We start from the raw sequence: 14,284 nt of genomic DNA on the forward strand, positions 1-14,284 counted from the left end.
ACAAAATATTTTGTAAACAATTATGGAGGGTTTTTTTTTTTTGATTGATTGATTTAAATTCTTTTGCTATTCAGCATGAACTGTTCTGTCAAGGTCATATTTTGTGTTTTTTCTTTAATTTTTATGATTTTTTCAGACTTCATTGTGTATGTGTTCTAACAAACACACTGAAAAAGTGCTATTTTCAAAAAAATTGTGCATAATTCAAAATTGAATTTATTGCTGTCATGCTTCTTAACCTGTTCTATTTTGTTTACACAGACTTTTGTGAAATCAAGTTGTAGTTATTTTAATGATGAGGAAAATGGATTCTAGTATTTCATCTATGAATACTGAAGAAAATGATTTTGTATTCAAACGTACAAATAGTCCCTTGGGAAGAGTATACCCTATTATTTAATCAGACATGAAAAATAATGACGTGATTTATACATGTCATGCAGATTAGCTAACAAAGATTTTAAAACAGGAAATAATGTTCTACTGGCATCAGTCTTATGCAAACTTGCTACTGTGAATCTTCGAGTAGATTTAATTTGTGGCCGCTGAAAATTTCAGATAGTTTGATTTAGGCAGGGTCTGGTTAATACAGACAAGGAAAAAGAAAACACTATATGCATAGTAGGTGTTAAAAGCAATAGTTGAAACAAAATTTCTTTTATTAGGACTTCTTTTTGTGTTTTTTTTTTGTTTTGTTTTGTTTTGTTTTTTGTTTTTTTTTTGAGCCTTCAGATGTATTTGGGTTTGCTTTCTTTGGATTCACACCCAAATAAGTTGCTACATTCAATGACACTTGCTATCTTACCAGCAGGTCCTCCCACTGACAAAGTAAGAGAACCCTTTACCTTAAAAATAACTTTTCCCTTAGTGTCTGCTATGTTCTTTTCTTTTTCTTCTTATTTTTAATTGTAAAACTCATGTTCATTGTGGAACTTTCTAAAGCAACCGACAAACAAAAAATGTAGAGAGATATTGCAAACATAAAAAAAAAAAAAAAGAAAAATGTAACAAAAATTACTAAAGTTTTATATACTTATTAGAAGGACAGATCTTCTATTGAGGGAACAGAAGACCAAAAAGTTTACCAATGAACATTTAAATTCTCTTTGGAGATTAAAAATTTTAAAATTAATAGTAATAATAGTAATAATAATAATAATAATAATAATAAATGGATAAGTAGGTAAAGAATATTAAACATGGCCCAAAAAAAGCTTAGCAGCTTTAAAAGCAGCTGTTACTCAAACTGCCTGAGATAATTACTTGCGTATAGCAATAGCAATGCTTCCCCTAATGTCTTAGACTTGAGACCTGGCACATTCTGATAAGGTTTGTGATTGAGCTTTTCACATGTTTGGGTTTTCTTCCAGACTCTTTCACATTCCCCTTCCCTGACATTTACAGCTGTTTTGAAGAACTTTGTTATCAGCTGCTCAACTGGGAGACAAACACACAGTAGTTTGGATATTTAAATTCCTTTCAGATCTAATCATTTCACCTTGTCAAGAAATAGGGCAGAACTAACAACAGCAACATAATGATAATGATGATGATGATGATGATGATAATAATAATAATAATAATAATAAATAATAATAATAAAGTTGATGCTTTAGACTGAGCCAGTGTGGTGGTTCCGCTCGAGTGGACAGCCGAGCTCCACCACAGCCGCTCTCTCACTCCCCCTCCTCAAAGAGGAATGGGGAGAAAATATGTGAAAAGGGCTCAAGGATTGAGATAAGGACGAGAAAATCACGCAATAATTATTGTAACGGGCAAAACAGACTCAGCATAAGAAGATAGTAAGATTTATTGCTCATTACTAACAAGCTAGAGAAGTGAGAAACAAAGGAAAGAAACCAAAAGCACCTCCCCCCCCATCCACCCTCTTCCACCTCCTCCCCCCGAGCGGCGCAGGGGAACGGGGGAATGGGGGTTATGGTCAGTCTACAGCACTTCTTCTCCGCCGCTCCTTCTCGGTCACTCTCGTCCCCTGTGCTGTGGGGTCCCACCCACGGGATGCAGTCCTTGACGAACTGATCCGGAGTGGGCTTCCCACAGGCAGCAGCTCTTCCAGAACTGCTCCAGATGTGGGTCCGTACCACGGGGTCCATCCCTCAGGAGAAAACTGCTCCAACCTGGCTCCCCTACGGGCAGCAGCTCCTGCCAGGTCACCTGCTCCTGCGTGGGCTCCTCTCCACGGGCAACAGGTCTGGCCTGGAATCTGCTCCGGCAGGGGTCTTCCACAGGCGGCAGCCTCCATCGGTGCAGGGCCACCTGCTCCACCGTGGTCTCCTCCACAGGCTGCAGTGTGGAACCCTGCTCCACCGTGGTACTCCATGGGCTGCAGGGGGACATCCTGCTTCACCATGGTCCTCACCACAGGCCGCAGGGGACTTCTGCTCCGGTGCGTGGAGAACCTCTCCCCCTCCTTCTACACTGACCTTGATGCCGTTCCTCACTCCCTTCACTCTCCCAGCTGCTGCTGTGGCGCAGCGTTTTTCTCCTGTCTTAAATACGCTCTCACAGAGGCGCAAAACAACATTGCTTATTGGCTCAGCTCTGGAAAACAATGGGGCCCTTCCCAAACATGGGGCAGCTTCTAGATCTTTCTCACAGAAACCACCCCTATGGCCCCCTGCTACCAAAACCTTGCTACGTAAACCCACTACAGCCAGTTCAACTCTAAATTGCATCATCTACTTTTTTGTTTGTTTGTTTGTTTTTCTCCCTCTTCTTTTCCATATTGGTTGCACTGAAGAAGAATTAAACTCATAACTGGAATGGTATCCTTCTGTCTCTGTCCAGGTGTTCACATACCAGTTACATATAGATCAGTACATGTTCTTCCTTGTTGTCTTAAAGTAATAGCAGTAATAATGACAATGAAACACAGGCATATGATATTAGTTTTTGATGGCTGATATCATGTGATCATCCAGAGGCCTTACTAACTTATTTTAATTAGCAAATCAAGTATAAATTTTAAATATTGTCAAGACAGAGACATTGAAAATGCAAAACCAGTTTTCTTTCTTAGGTGAGATTATACTGAGACTGTAGTGAAGCTTCCAAAGTAATCTGAATGCTGTAGTGAGAAGAGGATATGTCCTTCCTGGATGACTGATTTTCAGTTGGTGGCCTGTCATAATTTATAAAACATAATCCATAGAGCAGTGTGAACAAATGAATATCTGGAGCGGCCAATGTTTATCAGAGAACCCAGGAAGACATCTGCTAAGTATAAATAATGCTGTAGGATCATTGAACACCACTTTGTTTTTGATGTTCTGTCTCAAATTCCTTCATAATTTAAGCACACCTGATATCTTTGGGGAAGAAATGGAACTTAGTGGGGTTGCATTAGCAACAATAATGGTTTAGAATTGTTAATAATCCTGGGAATGTCATCTTCTATGCATCCCTAAAAAAAATAGAATTCTTTTTTGCAAGAATAAGGATGTACACAGGAGTCTGTTTCAGATTTTTTTTTGCATTAGTGCATTAGCATTATTTTGTTTGGGGGATTTTGTGACTCTAAGGAGAAGTGGCTGAAGTAGAGTAGGTTTGCCTCTTCTTTTGTTTTTCAGGTGCATATATAACAGAACTTAGAATAATTGCTGCAACAGAAGACGTTTGTTTACATTAATGATTCATGGTTTTTTTTTTTAAATGGGTAGTAAAAGTACTTTAGACAAAAAAAAAGTAAATAGCTTATTGCTTAAATGCACTTCAAATTTTCTCCAAAATTAAAGTTTTTGTTTTGGGGGCTATCAGCTGAACCAGTGAGGCTGAAAGCCAATCTCTCATGTGCTCAGCTACTCCTATGATAGTGCTAACCTGGCCAGCTGAAGTTATACATCTTGTCCTTGTCTGACTCATATTTTCTATTGGTGTATATATATATATAATCTGTTTGGTAGAGAAACCCATTGCCTTTTAGATAAAATTAACTAATAAAATGGCTGATTTGGAGAAATCAACTTGGGGAAAGAGAGGTCGTCAGGATTTGTTATTATCTTTTGGGTGTTAATTTTATATATTCTAGCAATGTTCCTCTTCAAAGGGGTGTACTGAGTCTGGCTGGGATGTTAACTTTCCCTGCAGCAGCCCATACAGCTTTTTTGTGCTTTATTGAAAAAAAACTGTAAAGCTCATGTTTCTGCATTTTTTTCCTGTGGTCTTGGATTCATATCTGATTGCCTGTGTATTTATGGTCAAATTCATATCATTTAAAACAGCAAGATGTTGAAAGATGATATAATGTGCAATGGGTCTTAAGGTTAGAACTATATTAAAAACATAACTTACAGGTACTGGCAAAATTTTGCTCAGTGAAAACTTTTTAAGCTAAGACACTGGGACCTTTTACTTCAGATGATCTAACTTCATCTTTTTTTTTATGTTTATGTACGTGAAGATCTCTAATGATGTTTAGAAATATATCATAAATAATTCTCAGTCTGAGAATTATTACAAATGCTAGTAACATATATATATGTATTATTTACTTATCTGGGAAATTGTCATTTAGCACCTACTGAATTCAGAATAAAATTTTGGTTTTCTATAACAAAAACTATTATAACAAAAAGCTATAACAAAAAATAATTAAGACAATTTACTTTTGAAAAGCACATCAGTACACAGAAGAGGTAACTTAAGTCATATTTAGGCTACGGTATACTTTTTGTCTTGATAGTTCTAAGAAGTTTTTTTGTTTTCAGTTTTACAGAGAAGAAAATAGCTAAATCTAGTGTTTTGAACACTGCTAGACAATACGGGAGTACTTGTGTATTACTGAAGGGTTCCGACATTTTCTTAGATGATTCTTTACTAGGACTTTTATCTAGCTATTTAAAAACTTTTAGGGCTAATGCTTCTGAAGATGGAAAGAAACATCTTCATGTTCTATAGAAGCATATGGGAAAAAAAAATCACTGCAGGTTTATATAAGGTTAGTACCTCCATTACCTCTCAATTCAATATCTTTCACAGCTTTGAGGAGTTTCAGGATGTTTGTGTGATCACGTGGAAATTTCTAACAGGAATCTTTCAGCTGTGGAAAAACTATGAAATATCCACACAGGTCAGCTTTAGTCTTCAGTACCAAACAAAATAAAAGCTAATCTTTCCTGTCCAATGGATAGAGAAATTTTCTTCTGCCTTTCTTAGAAATTCAAGCTCACAGTTAACAGCAGAAGGAAAAGCAACCCAACTAGTTTACTGAAGATCTGAAACTTAAATATATATTCAGAAAACAAGTGAAGACTATGCCACAGACTTTCTTTTGTGTTGAAGAGCTCAAAGGAAAGATGCTAACAGTGAGACTGTCTTTACTCATTGATTTGCGACTGTTCTAGAAAATAATGGGGGAATATAACAGATTTAATTTTGGGGATGTGTATGCTCTTTTTCCATACAATTTTAGAAATCTTTTCATGAGAGGAACTGTTGACTCATTATGTTTCCATGACATATGTGATTATTCTTTGCATACCAACACATATTGTGGATAGTCCTGTTTGCATCCTTTCTCTTTATCTTTTCTGTTCAGTTCAACTATAAGAAACAAGGGTTTCAGAATTCTCTGTCATAAGGAAATGCTAAACTTTTTTTTTTTTTTTCCCCACAACTTTCTTTTTAAGACTGGTACTATGATGTTGGTCTTACCAGAACAACAGCCAATTCAGTCATAATGTTATTTTTCTGTATTAAAATAATTTCTTGTGTTGTCAAGTTAAGATTTTATGAGAGCTTTTTTACTCCGTCATTTATCTTTTCTATGGAGCAAGACAGCTGAGTGACAGCATTATTAAAACATGTGACAAGATGGCATTTGGTGTTATAACCAGTGTCTTACTAACAGAAGGCCATGGTGTCTTGTAATTTCTTGAAGAAAAAGGAAAACAAATTTTAATTTTGTTCCAAAGGGAAAATTCACAGGGGAAAATAAGTAAATAAGTAAATAAAATGAGAGAGAGAGAAGTACTTGCAACAAGAGCACAGCCAAATTTGTGATAGTTGATACAGGTTCATGGTTTTTTTTACTGGCAGTATAAACTAATCAATCTGCTTATGCCCTCACAAATTTATATAACATGCACATATTGTTGTATGAGCAAGAATACACTTTTTGTCTTTTTATTTCTATGTGTATACCACCTTCCTACCTTAATTTCAGAATGGACTGGCATTGCAGAAATTTTCTCTATGAAATGTTAATGATGGCAGAAATCATCCCTATAAGCTAAGCTAGTTCAAGATCATTACAATATTTGCAGATTTTCATTGCACTGTTTTTTTGTTTTTTGTTTGTTTTTTGTTTGTTTGTTTGTTTGTTTTTTGTTTGTTTGTTTGTTTTGTTTTGTTTTGTTTTTTTGTTTTGGCACCTATGTGCCAATTAAAGGTATCCAGTTCAGTAGCACATTTCAGTTTCTGATTTATTTTTTTTTCAGTTGAAATTTTCCTTCTTTGCATTTTAAATTTTTAAATTATTATTTGGTTAACTCATATGTACTTTGGTTAATTTTCTACAAATCCTACTGTGTGACAGTCCATTCCTTTTTTGCCATGTGGGGTATTTCTAAGTCTGAATTACAAGATATTTTCCTTCTGTAAGCTTTGATTAGCAGGCCTGTTAAGTTCTCACTGTTTATCTTAAAAGCTCAGGAAGGAACATATGCATCTCATATGCATATAGGTCTAAGAGGATGCTCATTTCTGAAAAAAAAAAAAAAAAAAAAAAAAGCAGTAATTCAAAATTGTGACACTAAGAATTCAAACAAATTTAAGAGGTTTTCTGAAGGTTTTCAGAGAGGGGAAAAGATGCAATAGGAGATTTTGAATTGAATCTATTGATTAGAAACGAGACAATCATGATTCTGCTACTTAAGAAATGTTGACTTGTTAATCTCTCTTGCTATCAGAATGCTGAGGAGACTGGGGTGTTCTTTAATTCCAAGCCTCTTCAGGGAAATGCTTTCAATGTGTTTATTAAGCTGTGTGGGTGATAAACTATTTTCAAACATTAAGATGTTTGCTCAGCTGATAGTGAAAAAGGGAGAGACAAGTAGACACTGCTCTGCTTTTGACAGTGTTATGAAGGAAATTACTTGTGAGAGGGGCTAGAATTGTGAATTGTGCTATTGCTCACCAAACTGGGGTGTACCAGATGCAGTTACTGCCTTCTCACAGTCCTGAAGGGCTGTTGGAATAGTCAGAAACAAATAGTATTTCACAGGGAGCACAGGAAGGGGTAAGATGGCTATGCTTTATTGCTCCAAACACATGTCCCTGTGGTAGGAGTTCCAATAAGGTGCTACTTATGCTGTTTTTGCTGTGCATGTTTTTGTATGATATATGCACTGACCCGGAAGTTGAGATCAGCAACTGAGACATCCATTTACTTCACATAAACAAAGAAACGACTACTTATTAATGACAACTTCTAGTTGACACCATCTGGGCTGGCTTTAGATCAGTGCCATGAAGAAGGTAACTTATTCTATAATGACATTAATATGAACTGCATGACCTAATATTTGCATAAGGTCCCAAAATGTTCACTTGCACATAATGTTCTGAGATAGGAGACGTGGTGGAAGAGAGAAGCTTATGTGCACAGCTGACTTTATATACATTGCTTGAAGATACAACTATTCTTTCCTCTCTGAGCTGTAGAGAAAACTTTTCTAAACAGTTTAAAATAGTTTCAGGAGGAGAATCAGATTTTGTAATTATTATTTTTTCTCTAATACATCAGACTACTTGATACAGGCAAGTGGCATACCTATTTCTTTCACAATGTATTTATATTTTGCAAGTGCCATCTCAAATGCATTTCCCTGCTGGACAGATAGTGTTTGACATGAATATGCTCTGACAGTTTGAAATAATTACAGAGAAGTTTGTAAGTCCAAGTTGGCCATATGTTATACGTTACATACAGTACTGCAAACCCAAACCTTATACTGCATGGGCACTGGTACTGCCACTGCACTGGTGAGGATGGCTCCAGGGAAATGTGTGAAAGTTGAATCACAGCATCACAGAATCATCTAGGTTGGAAGAGACCTCCAAGATCGCTTAGTCCAACCTCTGACCTAACACTAACAAGTCCTCCAATAAACCGTATCAGTAAGCTCTACATCTAAATGTCTTTTAAAGACCTCCAGGGATGGTACTCTACCACCTCCCTGGGTAGCCCATTCCAGTGCCTAACAACCCTTTCAGTAAAGTTTTTCCTAATATCCAACCTAAACCTCCCCTGGTGCAGCTTTAGCCCATTCCCCCTCGTCCTGTCACCAGGCACGTGGGAGAACAGACCAACCCCCACCTCGCTACAACCTCCTTTAAGGTACCTGTAAAATACGATAAGGTCACCCCTGAGCCTCCTCTTCTCCAGACTGAACAATCCAAACAGACTGAAAAAGCGAGGGGCCCAAAACTGAACACAGTACTTGAGGTGTGGCCTCACCAGAGCTGAGTACAGGGTGACAATCACTTCCCTAGACCTGCTGGCCACACTGCTTCTTATACAGGTCAGGATGCTGTTGGCCTTCTTGGCCACCTGAGCACACTGCTGGCTCATATTCAGTTTACTATCAGCCAAGACTCCCAGGTCCTTCTGTGCCAGGCAGCTTTCTAACCTCCCATCTCCCAGTGTAGCACTGCTTGGAGTTGTTGTGCCCCAAAGGCAGGATCCGACACTTGGCCTTGTTGGACTTCATACAATTGGCCTCATTGGTCCAGCATAAACTGTGCTTGACACAGACGCAGGGAGAAGATTCATCCTCTTGAGAATGACTAGTGAGATTTCGTAATGTGTAAAGTCAGAGCAGGGTTTTCATGAATGCAAGAACAGCCTGGGCTTCTTTTCACCTGTATTATGGTGACATTATACTAGTATTATACTGTGTATCATGGACATTATATTAGTTTTGCCAGTCCCAGTTAGAACTTTTTATGAGTCCTATGCTTATTGTTACTCAGCTGTCAGTACCAGCTTTATGAATATTTAAGAAATCTCTAATCATTTTAAAATTCTTAAAACTGATTGTAACTGGACATGGGACAGAAAATGTTTTAGTTCTGGTATATCTCTAGTTTATTGATAGGAACCAGCATGCCATAATTAAATTAAGTAGTTGCATTGTAATATTAAACTGAATAGTTGTCTATATCTTTCTATATATGGATAGATGTATAATCAGATTTATCTGTTCTCCTTAGTTTTTCCTTTTTTTTTTTTTTTTCCCATTTCAATATTTGTCCTGAGTTTGGAATTTTTTTTTCCTCCTTGACAATAACTAGAAAATAAGGAAGAGAAGATGGAAAAGGTAGTCATAAATACTAAAGAACAGGATAGATCAAAATAGAATGGATAAATAAGATACAAAGTGGAAATTATGGATAAGTGATATTACATTGACAGTTTTCAAAGTGATTGCTTTCTAAAACAAACATTTCTGATTCTCCTGAATGAGAACTATGTCAACATTTTTTTTCCAAATAATTATTTCTCTTCTGAAGGGCAAAGCTCTCTTTTTTTTTTTTTTTTTTTTTTTTTTTTGATTTTTTAAGAAGACTTTAAATTTCATGGTCTATTTTGGAAGGTCAAGTCTTGAAAAGCAGACTGGCAGTTTGTTATACAGTGAGTCAGTTCAGTGGACTGATGCTTATATTGACTTAGCAGAGGTAGAAGTGTTTGGGTTGAAGTCTTGTGTTGAACCTGAGATCTCTGAGGAATTCATCCAGATGGCTACTTACCTGGGCTAATGGAAAAAGAAGATACTTGACAGAGGTGTCTCTTGGTAACAACCAGATAAAGAACTTGAAAGTCTGAATCTGTAAAATTTTAAAATAAAAAAACAATGTGATGTATTAATAATGTTATAAAATAAAGTTGGGTGAGGCCCTGGGCAACTTGATCTAGTGGCTGGTGTCCCTGCCCATGGAGGGTGTTGGAACTAGGTGATCTTTAATGTTGCTTCCAACCCAAGCAGTTCTGTGATTCTATGATTCCATGAAAACTGATGATCTATCACTTCAAGGACTTTAAGTCACCTCACGTGAAGTACAATCTATAAGGGCAAAATTGTTAGATAACATAGATTGTTTTCGCTTCTACAAGTCTGTGAAAAGCTAGAAAGGAATATGATTATTTACCACATGACTAAATAAAGAAAGCCTTTAGCCATTAGGGCAGTTCAGATTCATAATCATGGGAATTTGATTAATTTGAATTCTCAACTCCTTTCAAAAAGTACAATTAGGACTATTAATTTCATGCATGTCAGCTATTGACTTCAAGGGAAAAGGAACAAAGAAACCTAGATGTGCAATAGTACTTAAATTTTGTTAATTTCTCTTTGCTTTCTACTCGGATCACAGATATTTTAAAGTGCACACGGTTCTATCCACGTTTATGTTTTGTATTCAACATGTTATTTTACATGTACAAGCACTAAAGTTTGAAAACACATCCTATACAGAATATAGTTGCATAATTAGTTTTTTTCAGGTCTTTGGGACATTCTGAAAGGTTATAAAAGACTTACAATAGCAATTACCAATGGAGTGCCTCAAATAACACACCACTAAACCAGGCAGATGTCCAGAGTTTGAGAGACTAATTATCATTGATGACTTTGAGGTAGTTCAGACAAAAAAACTACTATACAGGAATTATTCAGGTACTGCCTGGCTTATATGTGCTCAACACCTTCAAGGAGAGGGGAGTTCCCCCCAGTTGAAAGCCACTAAATTGTACAGACCATGAGCTATCACGGGACTTTTAGGGAAGTTCAACAGTTGAGTCTAGTTATGCCTAGAGCCTCTGAAGCCAGATTCATTTAAAACTAAAATGAACAAAGGTCTGTTGAGTAGGAGCCAAAATGAGGAACAAGGAACAGAGATGAGAGCACAACATGAAAATAAAGTTTTGTTTCCTGTTGCTTGTTGTTTACAGATTTAAAAGCTTTACAAATGGGAACATAGCCAGAAATAGCAGTGATTTGGATTGTTTTAGTTGAACCAGAAAACTAACAAATAGCTCTTGAAATGTTGATCCTGCAAAGGGATTTATATTCTTCTATATTCTGTACTTACATCCAGAGGCATGTTTAGTCTAGCCTCGAAAAGGGCAATATCATAAATCTAAATTGGGAATAAGAATCTATTTAGGGTTGTAAAAATCCAAAGCATTTGGATAGGTACATGCAAATAAAAGCACACAAAATACTCAAACAAGGCCAAGGAAAATGTAAACCAGTAAATAAGTCTGAAAAGAGAAGTAAATTGTGGAGCCTTTCATCCAGAGAAGCTGATGAATAAGATATCCAGAGTAGTTTAGCAGGAAGAATATTAAATGTCAAGAATATTTGCAAGGAGGTGTGTTTAATTATAGAGTGGCTGTCTAAAGTAAGAAACAGAAGATTTCAGTTTGCTTAAAGATTATTTTTGAAAACATGTTTCTGTTTCTATTTTCAACCCCTCCCATATTCTTCCCCTTCCTACACTTCTGACAACTAGCAGGTGTGTGTAAGTTTTTACTGTTATTATTATTAACACTATTTGTATTACTATAATTGTTACTGAAATGTTTGTTTATACACTAATGTTTGTTTATAACTCTGCCTGGGCAGTCTTTTTTTTTTTTTTTTTTTTTTTTTTTCCTGTTAATGATTGCACACTGTTTTAAGTAATAGTTTTGAAAGTGTTGAGACATTGCTATTATTAAGTTCACACACTAAGATCTTTGCACCCCAGATAAACTCTTTTCAGAGCGTAGTAACTATTTATAGTAAATACTTAGCCGATCTATACACACCTTTCAATAAATGTTCAGGTAACTGCTTAATTCCTCATAGCAGTGCTTTGTGCTATGTACTATAAAAAGATTTTCCCATTCAAGAACTTTGATCAATACTAAGGTTAACCAACTTTACCTCACCAGTTGCAAAGGTATTTTTTGCCAGAGATGGTATACATACCTGTACCTTAAATATATATATATATATAGTTTCATAGAAGGCTATATCTCTGCAAAGCAGGGAAAAAACAGAACTAATGTATGAATTTCCTGTTGGTTTTTTTTTTTTTTTTTTTTTTTTTTTGTTTTTGTTTTTGTTTTGTTTTTAACCAATTCCTTTGAAATAATGTCGTGGTTTAACCCGGCCGGCAGCTAAACACCACGCAGCCGTTTGCTCACCCTCCCCCCTCCCTCTCTGGGACGGGGGAGAGAAATGGAAAGTGAAGCCCGTGAGTTGAGATAAAGACAGTTTAATAAGACAGGAAAATAATAATAACAAAATAATAATAAAATAATAACAATAATAATACAATGGTGATAATAGGAAAGTAATAATAGTATATACAAACAAGTGATGCACAATGCAATTGCTCACCACTCGCTGACCGATGCCCAGCCTAACCCCGAGCAGTCCGGCCCCCTCCCCCCGGCTAGTCACCCCTATATATTGTTTAGCATGACGTCAGATGGTATGGAATACCCCTTTGGCTAGTTTGGGTCACCTGTCCTGGGTCTGTCCCCTCCCAGCTCTTACTGCACCCCCAGCCTGCCCGTTGGCAGGACAGAGCAAAGGCTGAGATGTCCTTGGCTTAGTATAAGCACTGCTCTGCAACAATTAAAGCATCGGGGTGTTATCAGCACTCTTCTCATCCTAAGCCAAAACACAGCATTCCACCAGCTACTAGGAAGAAAATTAATTCTGTGCTAACTGAAACCAGGACAAATAATTACTAATTATACAGACTATTTTAATAGTCTGTATAGATCGCCACAGCTTTTAAAATATTGCTTCCCTGAAAGATCAGTGAATATCAAACAGAGGCTGGAAGCAAAGACAAACATGAAATACCAGCTTCAGTGGAATCAGAGAAGTAGTTTAAACTCAAAGCATAAAGGAAGAAAAAAGATTATAAGAACTATATTATTATTATCATCATCGTCATTATTGTTATTAATATGATCACCAGACTGCTAATCTTGACTCTCACAGACTTTAAAGCACTCAGCCTACCACTAAATGATAGACAGAGTTTAACAGAATAAATTAAAATGTAATTGATACTGTATAACTGCAGGACTTAATAAGGTTATACCTTAATAAAAAATATTTTAAAAACTTAGCAGATGGTGATATTCTGGAACAAATTCATTTTCTCTTACAGAAGTTTTTAGTTTCTTTTTTTTCAGGGAAGGTGCACTTTACTGATATTTCTATTAATTGATCAATAGAAACTAGCTCGCTATACTAGTTCATTGTTTCCAGAGCTACAGGCTTGGTGGAGGGAAGTAGATGTCATAACTTACTCTTTTCAGAAAATGGAATTAAAAAAAAAAAAAAAAAAAAAAAAAAAACACCTTAGTAATTGGTACTTTTCTTTAACATATTTATGTAATTACCTAAGCATTGAAATATCATTCGTATATGGAAATATCATCTGGTATCACTGGATAGCTAGAAATGGAAAAGTTTAAGTCTTGATAATTTTTTTTCTCACAGTTAAAGTAGTGTCATTAATTCATATCCACCTGGCCCACTCTCTTTATTTCTTCTTGGTTCATCTTCTTCCAGATTTAGGAGTTACCTGAAAGCAGCCACAAGCGCTTTGCTTACAGACCTGTATTTACTCAGGGGATCCAGAGGGCTTGCTTCAGGAGAAGTTGCTCAGCATATGTCCTTCAACCACATCAAAATCTATCTGGAGCTATATTACCGACCACCTCCCCTTTTTGTTGTGGATTTTATTGTAAGAAACAAAGTCTGAGATTCTTGTCCTTTAGCAAAGCTTTTCACTTCTCTGGTGCTTTAGACTTTGGGAGGGGGAGAAAACAAAAGGAAATCAAAACCATATGATGTATAACCAGTTATACTAAACACAGGTGGGTGAGGGGGAGAATCCTTTTCTACCACCCATAGGCAATTAGCTTACAATAGAGAGTCATGCGATGTCATTAGTTGCTGTCCTCTAGATAATATTGCTGCCTTCTCAACATGCCCACATACCATGTGCTCTAATCAGCTAATTACTGGTATGTTTCTATCTTATGCTATTGCACAAATGGAATTAGTAAGTAGATAGATAATGCCACAAACCTTCAAACCAACTTTCACAATCACAGAATCACAGAATTTCTAGGTTGGAAGAGACCTCAAGATCATCGAGTCCAACCTCTGACCTAACACTAACAAGTCCTCCACTAAACCATATCAGTAAGCTCTATATCAAAACCTCTTTTAAAGACCTCCAGGAA

At 36.4% G+C, this 14,284-nt stretch overlaps 1 long non-coding RNA gene across 1 annotated transcript; it reads right to left on the bottom strand.

Annotated features, from left to right (window-relative positions):
- Positions 1–674: 674 nt before the first annotated feature.
- LOC110354478 (uncharacterized) lies at positions 675–12,448 on the bottom strand. Its single transcript, XR_002406513.4, has 3 exons — positions 12,411–12,448; positions 9,772–9,849; positions 675–6,723 (listed from the first exon to the last, which is right to left on the bottom strand). It is a non-coding gene; the product is annotated as an uncharacterized lncRNA (long non-coding RNA).
- Positions 12,449–14,284: the final 1,836 nt, after the last annotated feature.

The sequence above is a fragment of the Anas platyrhynchos genome, chromosome 5, assembly GCF_047663525.1.
Source record: "Anas platyrhynchos isolate ZD024472 breed Pekin duck chromosome 5, IASCAAS_PekinDuck_T2T, whole genome shotgun sequence".
In the NCBI taxonomy this organism is placed as follows: domain Eukaryota; kingdom Metazoa; phylum Chordata; class Aves; order Anseriformes; family Anatidae; genus Anas; species Anas platyrhynchos.